Raw genomic sequence first — 15,902 nt, forward strand, 5'->3', positions numbered from 1 at the left:
CCCAGCTCTGCTCTGGATTCCAGCTTCCTGATAATGGGCATCCTGGAAGGCAGCAGGGGATGGTTCAAGTAATTAGGTCCTTGTCTCCAACGTGGAGAACCAGATTCAGTTCCAGGCTCTGAGCTTCTGACTACTCCATTAAGGACATTTGGGGAATGAACTAACAGACAGGATGTTTCTCTCTCTCTTTTTCTTTCTCCTGCCTACTAAGAAAATAAATGAGAATAATTCTTAAAATTTCATTCCATAACATTTAAAATTATTTCTAATTCTCCCAATCATACATACATCAGGATTGTGTGTACATATTTTTTTTTCAAGAAAGCGAGATAGACATATTGAAATTCTTTTGCTCTTTAGTTATTATAATGATTAAATATATTCAGCACACATTTATTGCAAACTTACTATATACTAGATGTTGTTAATAGGGACTTTTACTTCCACTATCTGATTTAACATCATTATTGAATACCCATTTTCATTTTCCTTGTAAAAAATAAAGCTGAATGCCTGTGTTAGCCTGAAGTAAACGATTTAACCTTTATTCAATTTTATTTAAAATTGAGATGATAATACTTACTTCCCAAGGCACCATGCATACTAATTAATTAATATTGGCAAAGATGTTGAAGACAAAAAATGTAGAAATTCTAAACCTAATATTATCATGGTTTTATTCTTAAGAGTGCTTTCAATATCATTTTTCTTTTTTATTACATTTCCTATCAGTAAGGTAACTTTTCATTTGAAACAATTTGACATTGGCTGTGCTCATTGTCATCCCAATCTCTTGACTAAGAATGTTATTTATCTGGATGTTTGTATAAACATACCAAACTGTACTCACCAAATATAGGCAAAATTAAGTAAAAAGAATATGATGCTTTTGAATATTGGTTTCCATGAAATTATAAATAGATATGAATACGAAGAAATGAGTTTGCAACTGAATAGAATGGGCAAATCTCTGGACTTTTGGTTTGCTTTCCTTTAGGCCCTCTGTGTCCATGGATTCCATATCTATGGATTCAACCAATCATGGATCATAAACCTTCAACAAAAATTGCATCAACATTGTACCTCAGCAGACACTGTTTCTTGCCTTTGTTCTCTAAATAATATAGTATAATAATATTTTCAGGATATTTTTATTGTAGTAGGTGTTTAGAAATGATTCAGAGTCCACAGGAGGATATATCCAGGTTATGTGCCAAAACCATAGCAGTTTATATAAGGAACTTAAGCATCCAGAGATTTGGGGATCTGTAGGGTATCTCAGTACTCTGCATATCCCGAGGAATGACTGTATTCTAAAAGAAAACAGTCCTCTTTTTCAATTTCAATATCAGCCTTGATTTCATTGTCTTGTTCCCTTCTTTTCAATTTCCTAGTCAAATATCTAAGAATTGTGAGGTGATTCTGGAAAAGTGTTATGTTACAATCCAAGGCAACATATTTTCTCTAATTGTTTCTATGTTCTGAAATTTGAAGGATTAATTTGGAAAATAGCATTTTATAATCAACAAAAAATTTATTAAGTGTTTGCCTTATCAGGCCCAAAGCAATTCTATCACTAATGTTAATATAACACAACTTTTAATGTATAAATCCTCATGAACTGTACAAGACACAATATAAGACTAACAGAGCAGACAGAATCTGTGAGGAGCTGGAAATCTATATTAAGGTTATATGAAGAATAAAATACTGTTAGAGTAAAAATCTCACAGTTTGGAGTGCCTGTGTTTTGATCCAGGCTCTGCTTCCAATTCCAGCTTCTTGTTAATGCACATTGGGAGGCAGCAGGGAGGACTCAAGTATTTGGATCCGCATCCCACACTGGGAGAGTCCTGTGGAGTTCTGATCTCCTGGCTTCCACCTGGCCCAGCCTTGGCTATTGTGGGCATTTAAGGAATGACCCTGTGAATTGGAGATCTCTTTCTCTCTTATACTCATTATATATTATGACCCAAAATCATGGCAAAATAAGGATAATTACATGATTTGCACAATTGGTCAAAGTATCTCAAATTGAGGAAATAATAGCTTAGGAAGAGTTCAAAATGAAACAATAGAAGTGAAATTTTTAAAAAAGTTAATCACCACTCACTATCTGGGAGTCTGTAAGATATGGTCTTTTCATCTTAAGGGGTACTCTACTCGTAATTGGTTTTGTTCCAGTTTTGTTTATGCTAATTAGCAAACTTATATGTTTCAGTACTCAACAACTTCTGGCAATAACTGACCATGCAGGAGACACAGACATTGGCAGTGACCCAGACTGCTCCAGCTTACAAAGCCAATTTGTTAGACAAGATAGACAGAGGCTTCCAGACCCAGGAGAGGCAGAGACTTTACTATGCCCCTCATAATCAGGAAGCAGCTATAGAAGATGTGATGATTCTATGCCCTTCAACATCCCTTAGGATTAAGGGAATGGAGTCCCTGAGGGGGAATGTTGCAGGAAGGCATATAGGATAAAATTGATCAGGTTTGTGAGATGGAAGACCACACCTTCACCACGCCCCTGTGTGACCTCATGCTCCTGGCCCCACCTGTGAGCCCGCCTGCCAGTCAGGCTAATTAACCACTCTCCTTTGGCAGTGAATTAAAGACCCGGGACGCGGTGGGTCCAGCCCTTTTCCCTTTTGCCCTGGACCCCTTTGCTGCCCCTGTGCCTTCAGGGCACGTGGCCTTCGAGCCACTCACTCCATGCTTTCTAGCCTGCATGCTCCTCCTTGTGGCTGCCTCTTGGTACCCAGTATGAATCCAGATTTATCTCCCTCTTAGTTAGGGCTCTCACTCTCCTATGCATTTCTCTCACTAAATAGAAAGCCTAAAACTTCTGTATAAAGGACAGATTATTTTAATTATATAAATTGGTGTGAATTCAGGAAAAAACATAAGTTAATCATATGGATGATTCCGTGTTTTGAAAATGATGGGATATAGAAGTGATGCAACTCTATTCCAGACTGAAAAGTTTTCATAGCACCGTCTCATACAAAATGTTCATGCATAATGCACATACTTAGGAATATTTCACACTCTGAGGACAAACTCTTCAGAATGGGAATAGAAGGACCTCTGAGAGGAAGTTCTAGGGGACTTTGGAGTGAGGGATGCCACATTAATTAAGGAATGAAAGGTGGTAGTTTGTCACTCAAGTGTTTGCTGTTTTATTCCACTGGTTCTTGGAGCCACTCTTGCCTCTGATTAAAAAAAAAAAAAAATCCTGTGACTGTCATTGTGCTGCACTGAGTTAAGTTGCTTCCTGTGATGTTGCCATCCCATATGGGTTCCTGTCCTGGTTGCTTCACTCAAATCTAGCTCCCTAACATGGAAGGCAGTGCCTGGGAAGGCAGTGGAGGGTGGTCCAAGTGTTTGGGCCCCTGCCACTCATGTGGGAGACCTGGAAGAAGTTACTAGTGTAACTCTGGATTTTGTGGCCATTTGGGGAGTGACCAAATGAATGGAAAATCTTTCTCTGTGTCTCCCTCCCTCTCTTTCTCTAATTTTTCCTTTAAAATAACTAAATAAATATTTTAAGGAATCCTGGAAATGAGGTTTATCCAGTTAGGAAATGAATTAAAATTAAGGCCTCAGGAATAGAAAAGCAATGATAGGACTGGGAATAGGCTTTAAATTCATTTCAGTGTGTTAAATAAAAAAGACAACTATCAGAATTGCAGCTGTAAGAATACAGGTAAGTAAATAGTACAAACTGTAAGAAAATAAAAAATAGCACATAATTAGGAGGTAGGAAGAACTGTGAATGTGCTAATTTCCTTAATTTGCCCAGTAGGGGATTAGTCATTGATATTGTCTAAAAGTGAAACTTGTCATTTAAAAAATAACTAGTTTTTTAAATAATGATTTTAAATATTAATTCTTCTTCAATTAGAACATATTTTTCAGAAGTTCAACACGTCCTTCAATTTAACTTCTTTGGTTGCCATCAAAACAAAATTGAAGGCTTTTTATTTACAATGCCATTGCTAAAGTGAGTTCATTGTAATAAATATTATTTCTGTCCATATATCAATTTATTTTTGCCTCAAAATATGTACATGAATGAGGCCATCTGGAATAATGGTCTCTCAGAATAAATGTTGATTATATATGATAATAAGATTTTTACCAATTATTACTTTCCTCTTTGTAATTGGATTTTTTTGTAGCAGAAATGTCTATTTTTCTGAAAAATCAATATTCTGCACATAATGTGAATAGTCAGAGTATTCAAATAATACTTTACCGTAAACAAGTTAACCACTTCACAAAAATGGGCAGTGGAGTGTCAGAATGCAAAGATACAAAAAAAAAAAAAAAAAGCAGCTTAGCAGTTAAAATGCTAGCATGCATAACTGAGCACCCTTGTTGGATTCCAGGTCCTGGCTCCTGACTCCAGCTTCCTGTCATTTCAGACACTGGAAGACAGCAGTGACCACTTAGGTAGTTCCTGCCATCCTGGTGGGAGACCTGGATTATACTCCTGGCTCCAATATCTGCTGTTGTCAGCATTTGGGGAGTGAACCAACAGATGGAAGAGCTCTCTGTCTGTCTGTCTGTCTCTCACTTTCTGCCCTTCTAACAGATAAATATATCTTTAAAAAATTAGAGGATTAGAGGCCGGCGCCAAGGCTCACTTGGTTAATCCTCTGCCTACGGCGCCAGCATCCCATACGGGCACCAGGTTCTAGTCCTAGTTGCTCCTCTTCCAGTCCAGCTCTCTGCTGTGGCCCAGGAGGGCAGTGGAGGATGGCCCAGGTGCTTGGGCCCCTGCATCCACATGGGAAACCAGGAGGAAGCACCTGGCTCCTGGCTTTGGATTGGCTCAGCTCCAGCCATAGCAGCCATTTGGGGAGTGAACCAACGGAAAGAAGACCTTTCTTTCTGTCTCTCTCTCTCACTATCTGTAACTCTGTCAAATAAATCTTAAAAAAAATTAAAGGATTAAATCTTATAAAGTAAAAATAGTTAGAAAGAGTTCAATGTTTATTTGATTTCAGTATATCTAAGTAAAAGAGCAATACAAAATAATGAAGAATATTAGGGGTCAGTGCTGTGGTGTAGCAGGTAAAGCTGCCACCTGCAGCATTAGGCATCCCTTATGGACGACAGTTGGAGTCCTGTCTGCTCCACTTCCAGACTATCTCTCTTCTAATGCACCTGGGAAAGTAATAGAAGATGACTCAGATACTTGGGCCCCTGCACCCATGTGGGAGACCTGGAAGAAGCTCCTGGATCCTGGCTTCAAATCGGCCCAGATCCGGCCATTGCAGCCATTTGTGGAATGAACCAGCAGGTGGAAGATTCTCTCTCTCTCTCTGTAACTCTGCCTTTCAAATAAATAAATAAATAAATCTATTTTTAAAAATGAAGAATATGACATCTAACTAAAAGGCAATACAAATTAGCAAAACTTTGTAGCACGTAGCCCTTGCTATATAAAAACTAGTTTCACATCAACTAGAAAATCATCAACATGCAAAGAACATAAACAGCTGAAAAAACAAAAAGAAAACTTCATCAGTAATAAAATGAGTGAAAAGTTTGAATATGGTGCTTCTATAATTAAAAATTAGTAAAATCTGACAATATTAAATATTATCGGGGGTCCAATAAGGTAAGTCCCTTTGTGCACCTCCAGTAAGAAGGCACTTTGACCCCACTTATTTGGGAAGCAAATGAGCAGTGTGAATTACTAACAGAGCAGAGAAATAAGAGTTCTGGAACTCTATTATAAAGAGAAAATATCAGAAATAGATACACAGATACATTATTTATAACAATAAAATTTTGGAAACACTTTAAAATTCAACAATAAGGAAATGACTAATGAGTAATGATATAACCATTAAAAATCATATTTGAGAAACTAATGACCTGAGAAAATGCTTATCACTCAATGTGAAAAGAAATGTAGAAGTTATATCTGCATACACAGTAAAATTTCAATTTTATATCATATATTTTGCCTATGTATATATGCACAGAAAAAATAAAGTTGATGAAAGCACACCAAGAATCTGTTAGTAATTATTTTTCTATTCTGTAGTATTGTATATAATTATAGCTCTCTACTTTTGCTTTTCAAGGTGTTCTAAAACTAGGATGAATTAAAATACCTCTTTTGAAATTAAGTTTTTTTTTCATTCATTTAGGGAGGTAACACCCTTTCTCAAAATTTATTCTAAAAATTTCATACTCAGCTTGAAGGCAACACTATGCATAAGGAAGTTTGTCATGGAATTATTAATGTTCACAAAAATTGAAAATAATTGTAATGTCCATTAATGGAAGCAATAACTCCAATTAATCTCTACAATAGAATGTATCATTTTTATTTAAACCAATGACCAATGAATATGTTAAGACAGGGAGAATACCTAAAAGGAAAAAAGTCATTAAGTAACCTGCAAAGTTTAATTTAAAATGGTAAATATATACAGATATATGTGCACATAGAATATAGAAGGAAACTTACAAGCTAATAATTCTGTTCTGTGTGCATTGGTGAGTGAACTTTTTAAATTTACTTACCTTTCTTTTCAAACTTTTATGTACTATGTATATCTCATCCCTTATATTAAACCTGTTTAAAACACAAACCATAATGTCTGAACTAGAGAAGAATATCTGGCAAATCATTCATGTCAGTTCTACTTATTCTTTCTTTCTTTTTTTTTTTTTATTTATTTTTTGACAGGCAGAATGGATAGTGAGAGAGAGACAGAAAGAAAGGTCTTCCTTTTTGCCGTTGGTTCACCCTCCAATGGCCGCTGCGGCCAGCGCATCGCGCTGATCCAAAGCCAGGAGCCAGGTGCTTCTCCTGGTCTCCCATGCGGGTGCAGGGCCTAAGCACTTGGGCCATCCTCCACTGCACTCCCAGGCCACAGCAGAGAGCTGGCCTGGAAGAGGGGCAACTGGGACAGAATCCGGCGCCCCGACCGGGACTAGAACCCGGTGTGCCGGCGCCGCAAGGCGGAGGATTAACCTGTTAAGCCACGGTGCCGGCCTTATTCTTTCTTAATGGCTAACCACTTGAGTGAATTCAAGTCTCCTCACCCTCAGTGTCAGCATTGGAGTTTTCCATTGACACATGATTGGCTTCAGTTTCAAGTCTACAAAGTATTGAGTTAATGTGACTCATTTACTTCGCATTTCAGGATGTATGAATGTGTAGCATCCTTCCAAAGTTCACTTGTTCTCTTGGTTAAGGATGTTGATGTGGCACATGTTCGTGGAAATTGTTTTTTTGTAGATGTATTAAGAACCAGAGATTGTTTTGAAGGATAACAGACATTTGGCTAGACATGATAAGATAACTTCACTTTAAAAATCTCAATTTTTTATCACAACATCTCATATGTAATACAAACACAATGATTCACAGAATCAACATAAGATAGTTTTATTCTATAAATAGTTTATCATTAATATAATTAAATGGTCACAATAAAGATCCTATTGAACTTAGGGTATACAGAAGCTGCCTACTTTTGGAAAGGAGACTTTGCTTTATACCTAATTTTATTTCTTCAGTTAAGATAATAAAACTCAAGTGGGTATTGGGTGCAGTGGTTAAGTTGCCTCTTGGGATACCCACATCCCATATGGATGTGCCTGCTCTGAGTTCTGGCTCCTCTGCTTTCAATCCAGCTTCCTGTTAATGTGTACCCTGGGAGACAGCAGGCAGTGGTCCAGGTACTTGGATTCCCACCACCCACGTAGAAGACATGGTTTGAGTTCCCAGTTTTCAGGATTGACCTGGTCCAGTCCCAGTTTTTGTGAGCATTTATGGAGTGAACCAGCAGATGCAAAATCTCTTTCCATCTGCTGTCCTACTGCCTCTCTGCCTTTCAAATAGAATGGAAATCAATAAATCTTAACTTTTTAAATATTATAGAACTATTTTGAAATTGCTGCATTGGGATGGGTACGGAGATAAATAAGTAAAGAAAGCCACACATATGGTAGGAATTTTCCTGAATAAAATGAACAAAGCATATACAAGAAGGGTGATTTTGGGGCTGGTTAAGTCATTGCCTGCAGTGTGGGCATCCCATATGGGTGCTGGTTCAAGTCCCAACTGCTCTGCTTCTGACTCAGTTCCCTGCCAATGGGCCAATGGTCTGGGAAAGCAGCAGAGGATGGCCCAAGTCCTTGGGCCCCTGCATCCATGTGGGAGACCTACAAGAAGATCCTGTCTCCTGGCTTTAGCCTGGCCCAACCCTGACCACTGCAGCCACTTGGGGAGTAATCCAGTGGATGGAATATCTCACCCTCTCTCTGTCCCTCCTCTCTCTCTGTGGCTCTGACTTTCAAATAAATAAATAAATCTTTAAAAAAAATGAATGGTGATTTTGCATTGCAGGCGGCACTTTACCCACTATACCACATGCCAGCTCTAAGAAGGTGACTGTCTTCAGCTAAGTCTTGAGATTGTGCCTGTTTGCTAGAATCTAAACATTTCCATCTTACTCATCCATAGTAAAAAAAAAAAATTGGGACAGGAGATAAGAGGGCACAAAGAATGAAAAATTGAAGATGAAATATGAATATATACATAAAATCTCATTGGATGAAATATATAAATAGTTGGAAACGTCATTTTAATTACTACCTTGTGAATACAATAGTATTTGACTCAACACTAATGATCTTGATACTGGCACTGAACCATAACTAATGTCAAAAATTTGCAAAAATTCAAAGAACATCACCCATAATATCAATGTGTCCTAACATCAAGGTCATTCTATAATGATGACGATTTTATCCACTTACATAATTTATGTGTAAATGAAGAATATGGGTGCTTTATGTTTCTGAAGAAAAAAAAACTTCTGCCACTTCCATGTTTCTGATCCCAGGCAATGCCCTTATTAATATAATTCCAAATGATATCACATTTCCAAAAAAATCTCTCGAGAGTACCTTGAGAGCTACAACACTCTCTCTAAGAATTACCAATTACTATCTTTCACACGTCCTCCTGAGCTAGATAAAAATTATCCATCTCCAATTTATCAGAAAATACATTATAGTTCAGGAGGCAAGAGTCAAAGAAGCTTTTCCTTAAATTGCCAGCTCTCCAGGGACTGGTCTTTTCTAAAGGTTAGAAAATTTAGCCCCCATTACGTTTCCCTTTATCTCTTCGAAGATTTTATCTGAGCAAGAAGCAGTATACCTACTGTCCCTTTCTCTGTAGGTTCCAGGCTGTTTTTTCCACTTCACTCCAGTGAAAATGAGTGCCTTCCCAAACAGTATGCTACACTGGAGGAGTAAGTTCTAACGTTCCACAGCAAAGTAGAGTGACGATAGTTCACAACAACACTATTTATTTTATAAAGAACTAGAAGAGAGAAGTTCAAGTTCACAACACAAATAAATGGCAAATATTTACAGAGATGAGATAATTGCTAATTATGATTTGGTCATTACACCTTATCATTATCACACTGAAACCTATAAGTGCTTACAATTGTTATATGTTAATTTAAAAATCTGTCGTTAAAAAAATAGACTCAAATGGGTCATGAAACAGCATTAAGTAAGTCACCTAGACTGATGTTATAGAAATTCAGACACTTTTTCAGTACAGATGGCTGTGAGTGTTAGACTAGACTTGTGAATTGAGTGAGCAGGCTTCCTCAATTTGTGCCTCTACTCCCTTTAGATTTTTTAAAGATTCATGCAAAGCTGTTTGCTCTAACAACAAATGAATATTAACAGCCAGTATAAGTGATGAAAAAGTCCATTTATTAAATTACTTGGACAAAGGAAACACAATGGGTTTCACGTGGCGAAATGTCAACCATTTGAAAGATACATATTATCTTACTTGCTTACTTCTCATGATAACTCATTTTAAAAAACAAACAAACAAAAAAATAAAACCTCTTTTCCATAGATGAGAAATCTGGAGCTCAGAGAGGCTGAAAATATTACCCAATGTCACAGAGCTTCAGGGATGAAAATCTTGCTTTGTTTGTTGTTGGGATGCTTCTTCTTCACCACTTACCTATACAGGAGTCAGATTCTAGTGTGAAAAGTTGTGTGTTCCCACCAGGAGGTCACAGAATAAAATCATTGAACCCTTGAATTAAAAAGCTCAAACTGGGTCATTATTGTGAAGAACTGAGGAAGTTACATCCTACAGTTATATCCTGTGCATTGTGTTTTTTTAATGGGAGACACACAGGCAGCGCAGAGGTGAAATACAGGGAAGAAAAAAAGAAAAAGACCAGAGTCCAGAAGAAACAGAAGCTAAGAAATACGGTGGAGGAAGGACCGCGTTGAGTGTCCTATGAACAGGTAAGTGCAGAGCAGCCCGGCACTGTGTCCAGCCTCGTTTCACTGCAGCTGGCTTCAGGCTGCAGGTAGTAATGGCTAAGTTTTCACCTTCACATTTACACCCAGCTCTTCCCCCAGAAGATCATTCTTTGAGCTGAAAGAAATAGGAGTCAGGAGCTGTGCAGTGGTGCATGCCTGCTCAGCTTATTAAAACATGGGAAGAAGGCAATATTTCACCCCCCAGAAATAAAAAAAGATAGACAAGTGAGAGCAGCTAATCCATCGGAAGAAATTAGCAGGCAGAGTATGTAGCTGTTTGAAATGATGAACGAGGCTGAAATAGCTACACAGGCTAACATCCAGTGGGATAATTACTCCAAGCTCTCAGGCTAAAATCTGTCTTGGAGGAACTGGGAGGCTTTGATGACTCAATTTCAATGGGCATGCTTATGAAATACATAGTAAAACCTATTAAAATTGAAATTGTTCTTGGTAGGTATTCTGTGACTAGGGTACTGACCCTGTCAGGCGGCTTTTAATAAGGTACACACTATTTTTATTCTCAAAAGTGGCATGTACTTTAGCTGCCCACATACTCAGTTTTAACCCTGTAATAACTTGCCCCTTGATTTTTCTGCATATATACGTTGTTTTTTCTTATACATAATGGTGAATTTCCAATGGTGTGTCATCATAGTTGGCCTTCGTTATAACAAAAGCTTTTTCCTTTATTATTCTGCCAACCTGTTTTCCAAGTTCACATTCAAGGACTTGTTGACAAGATTTGTCATTCTTAACGTTCGCGGAAACATATGTAAATGTTTCCGTAAGATAATCTTGCTGATCTCAATCAACTTTGCTCTCCCAGTTATGCTCTACTACGTTATGCCATGACCATCTTTTCGTATGGATTACATCCAATCATAGCTCAAAAAGCATCCCCATATTTTACGACAAATTACAATAAATTGATTTCACTATCTACATGCCTGAGCATAGTTGTGAGAAAATCCTCAAAGGTAAGAAAGAAGCTAGAGGATTTCTTAGGTCATACTTTAGTTTTTAGATTCTGTTTATTTATTTGAAAGTCAGAGTTCAGAAACAGAGAGACTGATCTTCCATCTGCTGGGTCACTCCAGATGGCTGCAATGCAGGCCCAGACCGAAGCCAGGAGCCAGGAGCTTCACCCAGGTTCCTACATGGGCGGAAGGGGACCAAACACTTGCGCCATCTTCTGCTGCTTTTCCCGGGCCATGGGCAGGGAGCTGGATCAGAAGTGGGACAGCTGGGACAGATGTGGCAGGCAGCAGCTCTATCCACTGTGCCACAATGCCAGCCCTGCTAGGGCCATACTTCTTGAAGTGTGATCTCCAGAATAAAATCCTTGAACCTGTTCAAAATCCAAACTCCTAGGCCCCACCACAAACTCACTGAATTAGAGTCTGCATTTTAACAAGTTTCCCCAGGTAATACGCATGCACTAAAGCTTGAAAAAATTATCCTCATGTACACATGATTTTATTATTTTATCTTTTAAAAAATTTATACACTTTTTAAGATGTCAAAAATATTTATTATTCATGATAATAGAGCATATTTTTGGAGAGCAGTGCAACATTTCAATGCACAAACACTATGTATGCTGATCAAATCTGAGTAATTTGTATGTCTCACTCTTTGCCAGAATTTTATGATTGGAGTATTGGAGCTCCTCTCCTCTATTTGCTCAGAAAATACAGAATAGGCAATTGTGAGCTATATCACCCCATTGTGCTATGTAACACCAGAAACTTGTTCCTTTTATCTAATTCTGATGTGGCACCTGTTATCTAAAATCTCTCTATTCCATCCCCAACACAGCCTCCAGAAATTACTATTCTATGCTCAGATTGAGTTTATTTTTTAGCTTCCATATATGAAGGAAAATATGTAGTATTGTCTTTCTGTGTCTGGTTTCCTTCACTTAGCTTAATGACCTCCAGCTCCATCCATGTTGCTGTAAATGACAGGATTTCATTCTTTTTAATGGCTGCATAATATTCCATTGTGTTTACATACCATGTTTTCTTTCTCCATCCATCCATCTGTAGATAGATACCTTGGTTGAATCCATACCCTTGTGATTGTGACTACTGCTGCAATAAATATAATGTGCAGGTATAATGATTTCTTTTGATATACTGATTTCATATCTTGAATGTATACTAAGTGGTGGGATTGCTTGATCTTATGACAGTAATATTTCTAGTTTTGAAAGGAGACTCCATACTGTTTTTCATAGTGACTGCACTAATTTACATTCCCACCAATAGTGTATAGAGTGCTGCCATCTGTTGGTTCACTCCCCATGTCTGTAACTGCCAAGGATGGGCTAGGCTAAAGCCAGGAACCAAGCAATCCAGGTCTCCCATGTGTGTGGCAGGGACCCAACTACCTGGGTCATCACTTGCTGCTTGCTATCATGCACATAAGAAGGAAGTTCCAGTGAGAGCAGAGCCAGGAATTGAACTCTGGCCCTCTGATATGGCGTGCAGACAGCCCAAGCATTGGCTTAACTTTTGTGCCAAGAAATTGCACCTCAAAAAAAAATATTTGGAGGAGAAAAGACACAGAATCAGAGAAAACCCACTCAAGCTATCTATATTAATAAAATTATTTCTTCCTTCAAAAATATTGAAATTTTGAAATTCTTCCTTCAAAATTCCTTGAAAAATATTGAAATATGTGGAAATCCAACAGCATAAATAGATACTAAAATAAATATATAGGGGACCGGCACTCTGGTGCAGTGAGTTAAAGCCCTGGCCTACAGTGCCGGCATCCTACAAGAGTGCTGGTTCTAGTCCCAGCTGCTCTACTTACAATCCAGCTCTCTGCTATGACCTTGGAAAGCAGTAGAAGATGGCCCAAGTTCTTGGGCCCCTGCACCCATGTGGGAGATGGAAAGGAAGTCCTGGCTCCTGGCTTCAGTTTGGTGCAGCTCCTGTCATTGCGGCCATCTGGGAAGTGAACCAGCGGATGGAAAACCTCTCTCTCTGTCTCTACCTCTCTCTGTAATTCTGTCTTTCAAATACATAAAATAAATCTTTTTAAAAAGAAATATGTAATTCATGCAATAAAAAAGAAAGCTGGGGCCAGCGATGTGGTGGAGTGGGTAAAGCCGCCACCTGCAGTGATGGCATCCCATATGGATGCCAGTTCAAGACCAGGCTGCTCCTCTTCTGATCCAGCTCTCTGCTATGGCCTGGGAAAGCAGTGCAAGATGGCCCAAGTGCTTGGGCCCCTGCACCCACATGGGAGACCTGGAAGAAGCTCCAGGCTCCTGGCTTTGGATTGTGCAGCTCTGGCCATTGTAGCCAATTGGGGAGTAAACCAGCGGATGGAAGACCTCTCTCTCTATCTCTCTCTTTCTCTCCGTGTAACTCTTTCAAATAAATAAATATTTATTAAAAAAAGAAAGCCTACAAATTTCTAATTGCGTGCTCGCTTCGGCAGCACATATACTAAAATTGGAACGATACAGAGAAGATTAGCATGGCCCCTGCGCAAGGATGACACGCAAATTCGTGAAGCGTTCCATATTTTTGAAATGTGCCAGGGGATTCCAATACAATCCCATCAAGGTGGCATGTACCAATGCCATCTCACTAGTCCAAGTGATCAATTTCAGTTCACATTCGATGGCTTAGACAGGTCTAAAAATCAAAGGGATCACACAAACAAGACAAGTGTCTGCTAACACTAACTGATAGAATCAAAAAAGGAGAGAAAGATCCAACATGGGAAGTGGGATACACAGCAGACTCATAGAATGGCAGATGTCCTAAACAACACTCCGGCCTCAGAATCAGCCCTTAAGGCATTCGGATCTGGCTGAAGAGCCCATGAGAGTATTGTAGGCATGGAAAGCCAAGATACCATGGAAAAGAAAAAAAAGAAGAAGACCTAAATGAAAGATCTCTGTTAGTGAGATCCCAGTGGAAAGAACGGGGCCATCAAAGAAGGAGGTACCTTTCTCTGAAGTGAGGAGAGAACTTCCACCTTGACTGTGACCCTATCGGAACAAGATCAAAGTCAGCGAACTCTAAAGGCTTCCATAGCCCTGGCAACTCATGACTAGAGCCTAGGGAGATTACTGACGCCATGAACAGGAGTGTCAAATTGTTAAGTCAGCAACAGGAGTCACTGTGTACTTACACCCCATGTGGGATCTGTCCCTAATGTGTCGTCTAAAGCGAAGTGATGCTATAACTAGTACTGAAACAGTATTTTTACACTTTGTGTTTCTGCGTGGGTACAAACTGATGAGATCTTTACTAATTACATACTGAATCGATCTTCTGTATATAAAGATAATTGGAAATGAAAAAAAAACCTGGTGTTAAATTGGAAATGGCATAGAAAATTAATTAATTTAAAAATATATATATTATGTAGGATCTCTGTCTTTAATGTGCTGTACACCCTTATTTAATGCTATAACTAGTACTCCAACAGTATTTTTTTTTCTTTTCTTTTCACTTTGTGTTGCTATATGGGGGCAAACTGTTGAAATCGTTACCTAATATATACTAAACTGATCTTTTGTATACAAAGAGAATTGAAAATGAATCATGATGTGATAGGAAGGGGAGAGGGAGCGGGAGGGAGGAGGGTTGTGGGTGGGAGGAAAGTTTTGGGAGGGGGAAGCCATTGTAACCCATAAGCTGTACTTTGGAAATTTATATTCATTAAATAAAAGTTTAATAAAAAAAAATTTCTAATTGCTATCTTCATAGAGATCATAAGCAATATATTGTAATTTATAATAGAACAAGCTTCTAAGGAAATGAACTAAATGAAAATAAATTAATGAGCTCTTTGGAATTAAAGATAAAATCAGGCCTTGCAGTTAAGATAGTGGTTAGTAAGCCTGCATCCCACATCAGAGTACTAAGGCTGGATGCAGGGTTCTGGCTGCTGGCTCCAGTTTCCTGTTAAGTCAGACCCTGGGAGATAGCACTGATGTTTCAAGTAACTGGGTTTCTACCACTCATGTAGCAGACTTGGACTGATTCTCAGTTTCTGGCTTTGTCTCCCTCGCAAGTATTTGGAGAGTGATCCAGTGATACAGTGATGAGAGAGTTCTCTATCTTTCTCTTTGTCTCTCTGCTTCTCAAATTTAAAAAAAAGTCAAAAAAGCACATAATTATTGAAATAAAAATACAATTAAAAAATTGAGAATTAAGTAAAAAAAATGCCAGGGTGTATAGCCTTAAAAAGAGGGATGGAAAAACTCCTTTATTCATTCATTGAGTGAGCATTTATTGTGTAACTACTCGAGAATGAGGCAAGGGCGAGGGCTATTGCAGTGAACAAAACAATCTCCACACTCTTAGAGCTGTTGTGGTGAAAATGGTGAGATATGGAAAAGAAAGCAAAGAAATCTGTAATCAAGGAAATCTGATTCTCATTCAAAAGAAATTTCAGGAGAAAGAACAAGGGGGTGGGCATTCGGCACAGTGATTAAGACACTGCTTGTGTCTCTGTGCCTTTTAAATAAACAATAAATAAATAAATAAATAAAATTAAAGAGATAAAACAAATAAATAGAAAAA

General features: G+C 38.3%; 1 non-coding gene across 1 annotated transcript; it reads left to right on the forward strand.

Moving 5' to 3' along the window:
* The first annotated feature begins 13,784 nt into the window (after positions 1–13,784).
* LOC133774090 (U6 spliceosomal RNA) lies at positions 13,785–13,891 on the forward strand. The gene has a single exon (XR_009868046.1). It is a non-coding gene; the product is annotated as a U6 spliceosomal RNA (small nuclear RNA).
* The last annotated feature ends 2,011 nt before the right edge of the window (positions 13,892–15,902 follow it).

Source organism: Lepus europaeus, chromosome 14, assembly GCF_033115175.1.
Source record: "Lepus europaeus isolate LE1 chromosome 14, mLepTim1.pri, whole genome shotgun sequence".
NCBI lineage: Eukaryota > Metazoa > Chordata > Mammalia > Lagomorpha > Leporidae > Lepus > Lepus europaeus.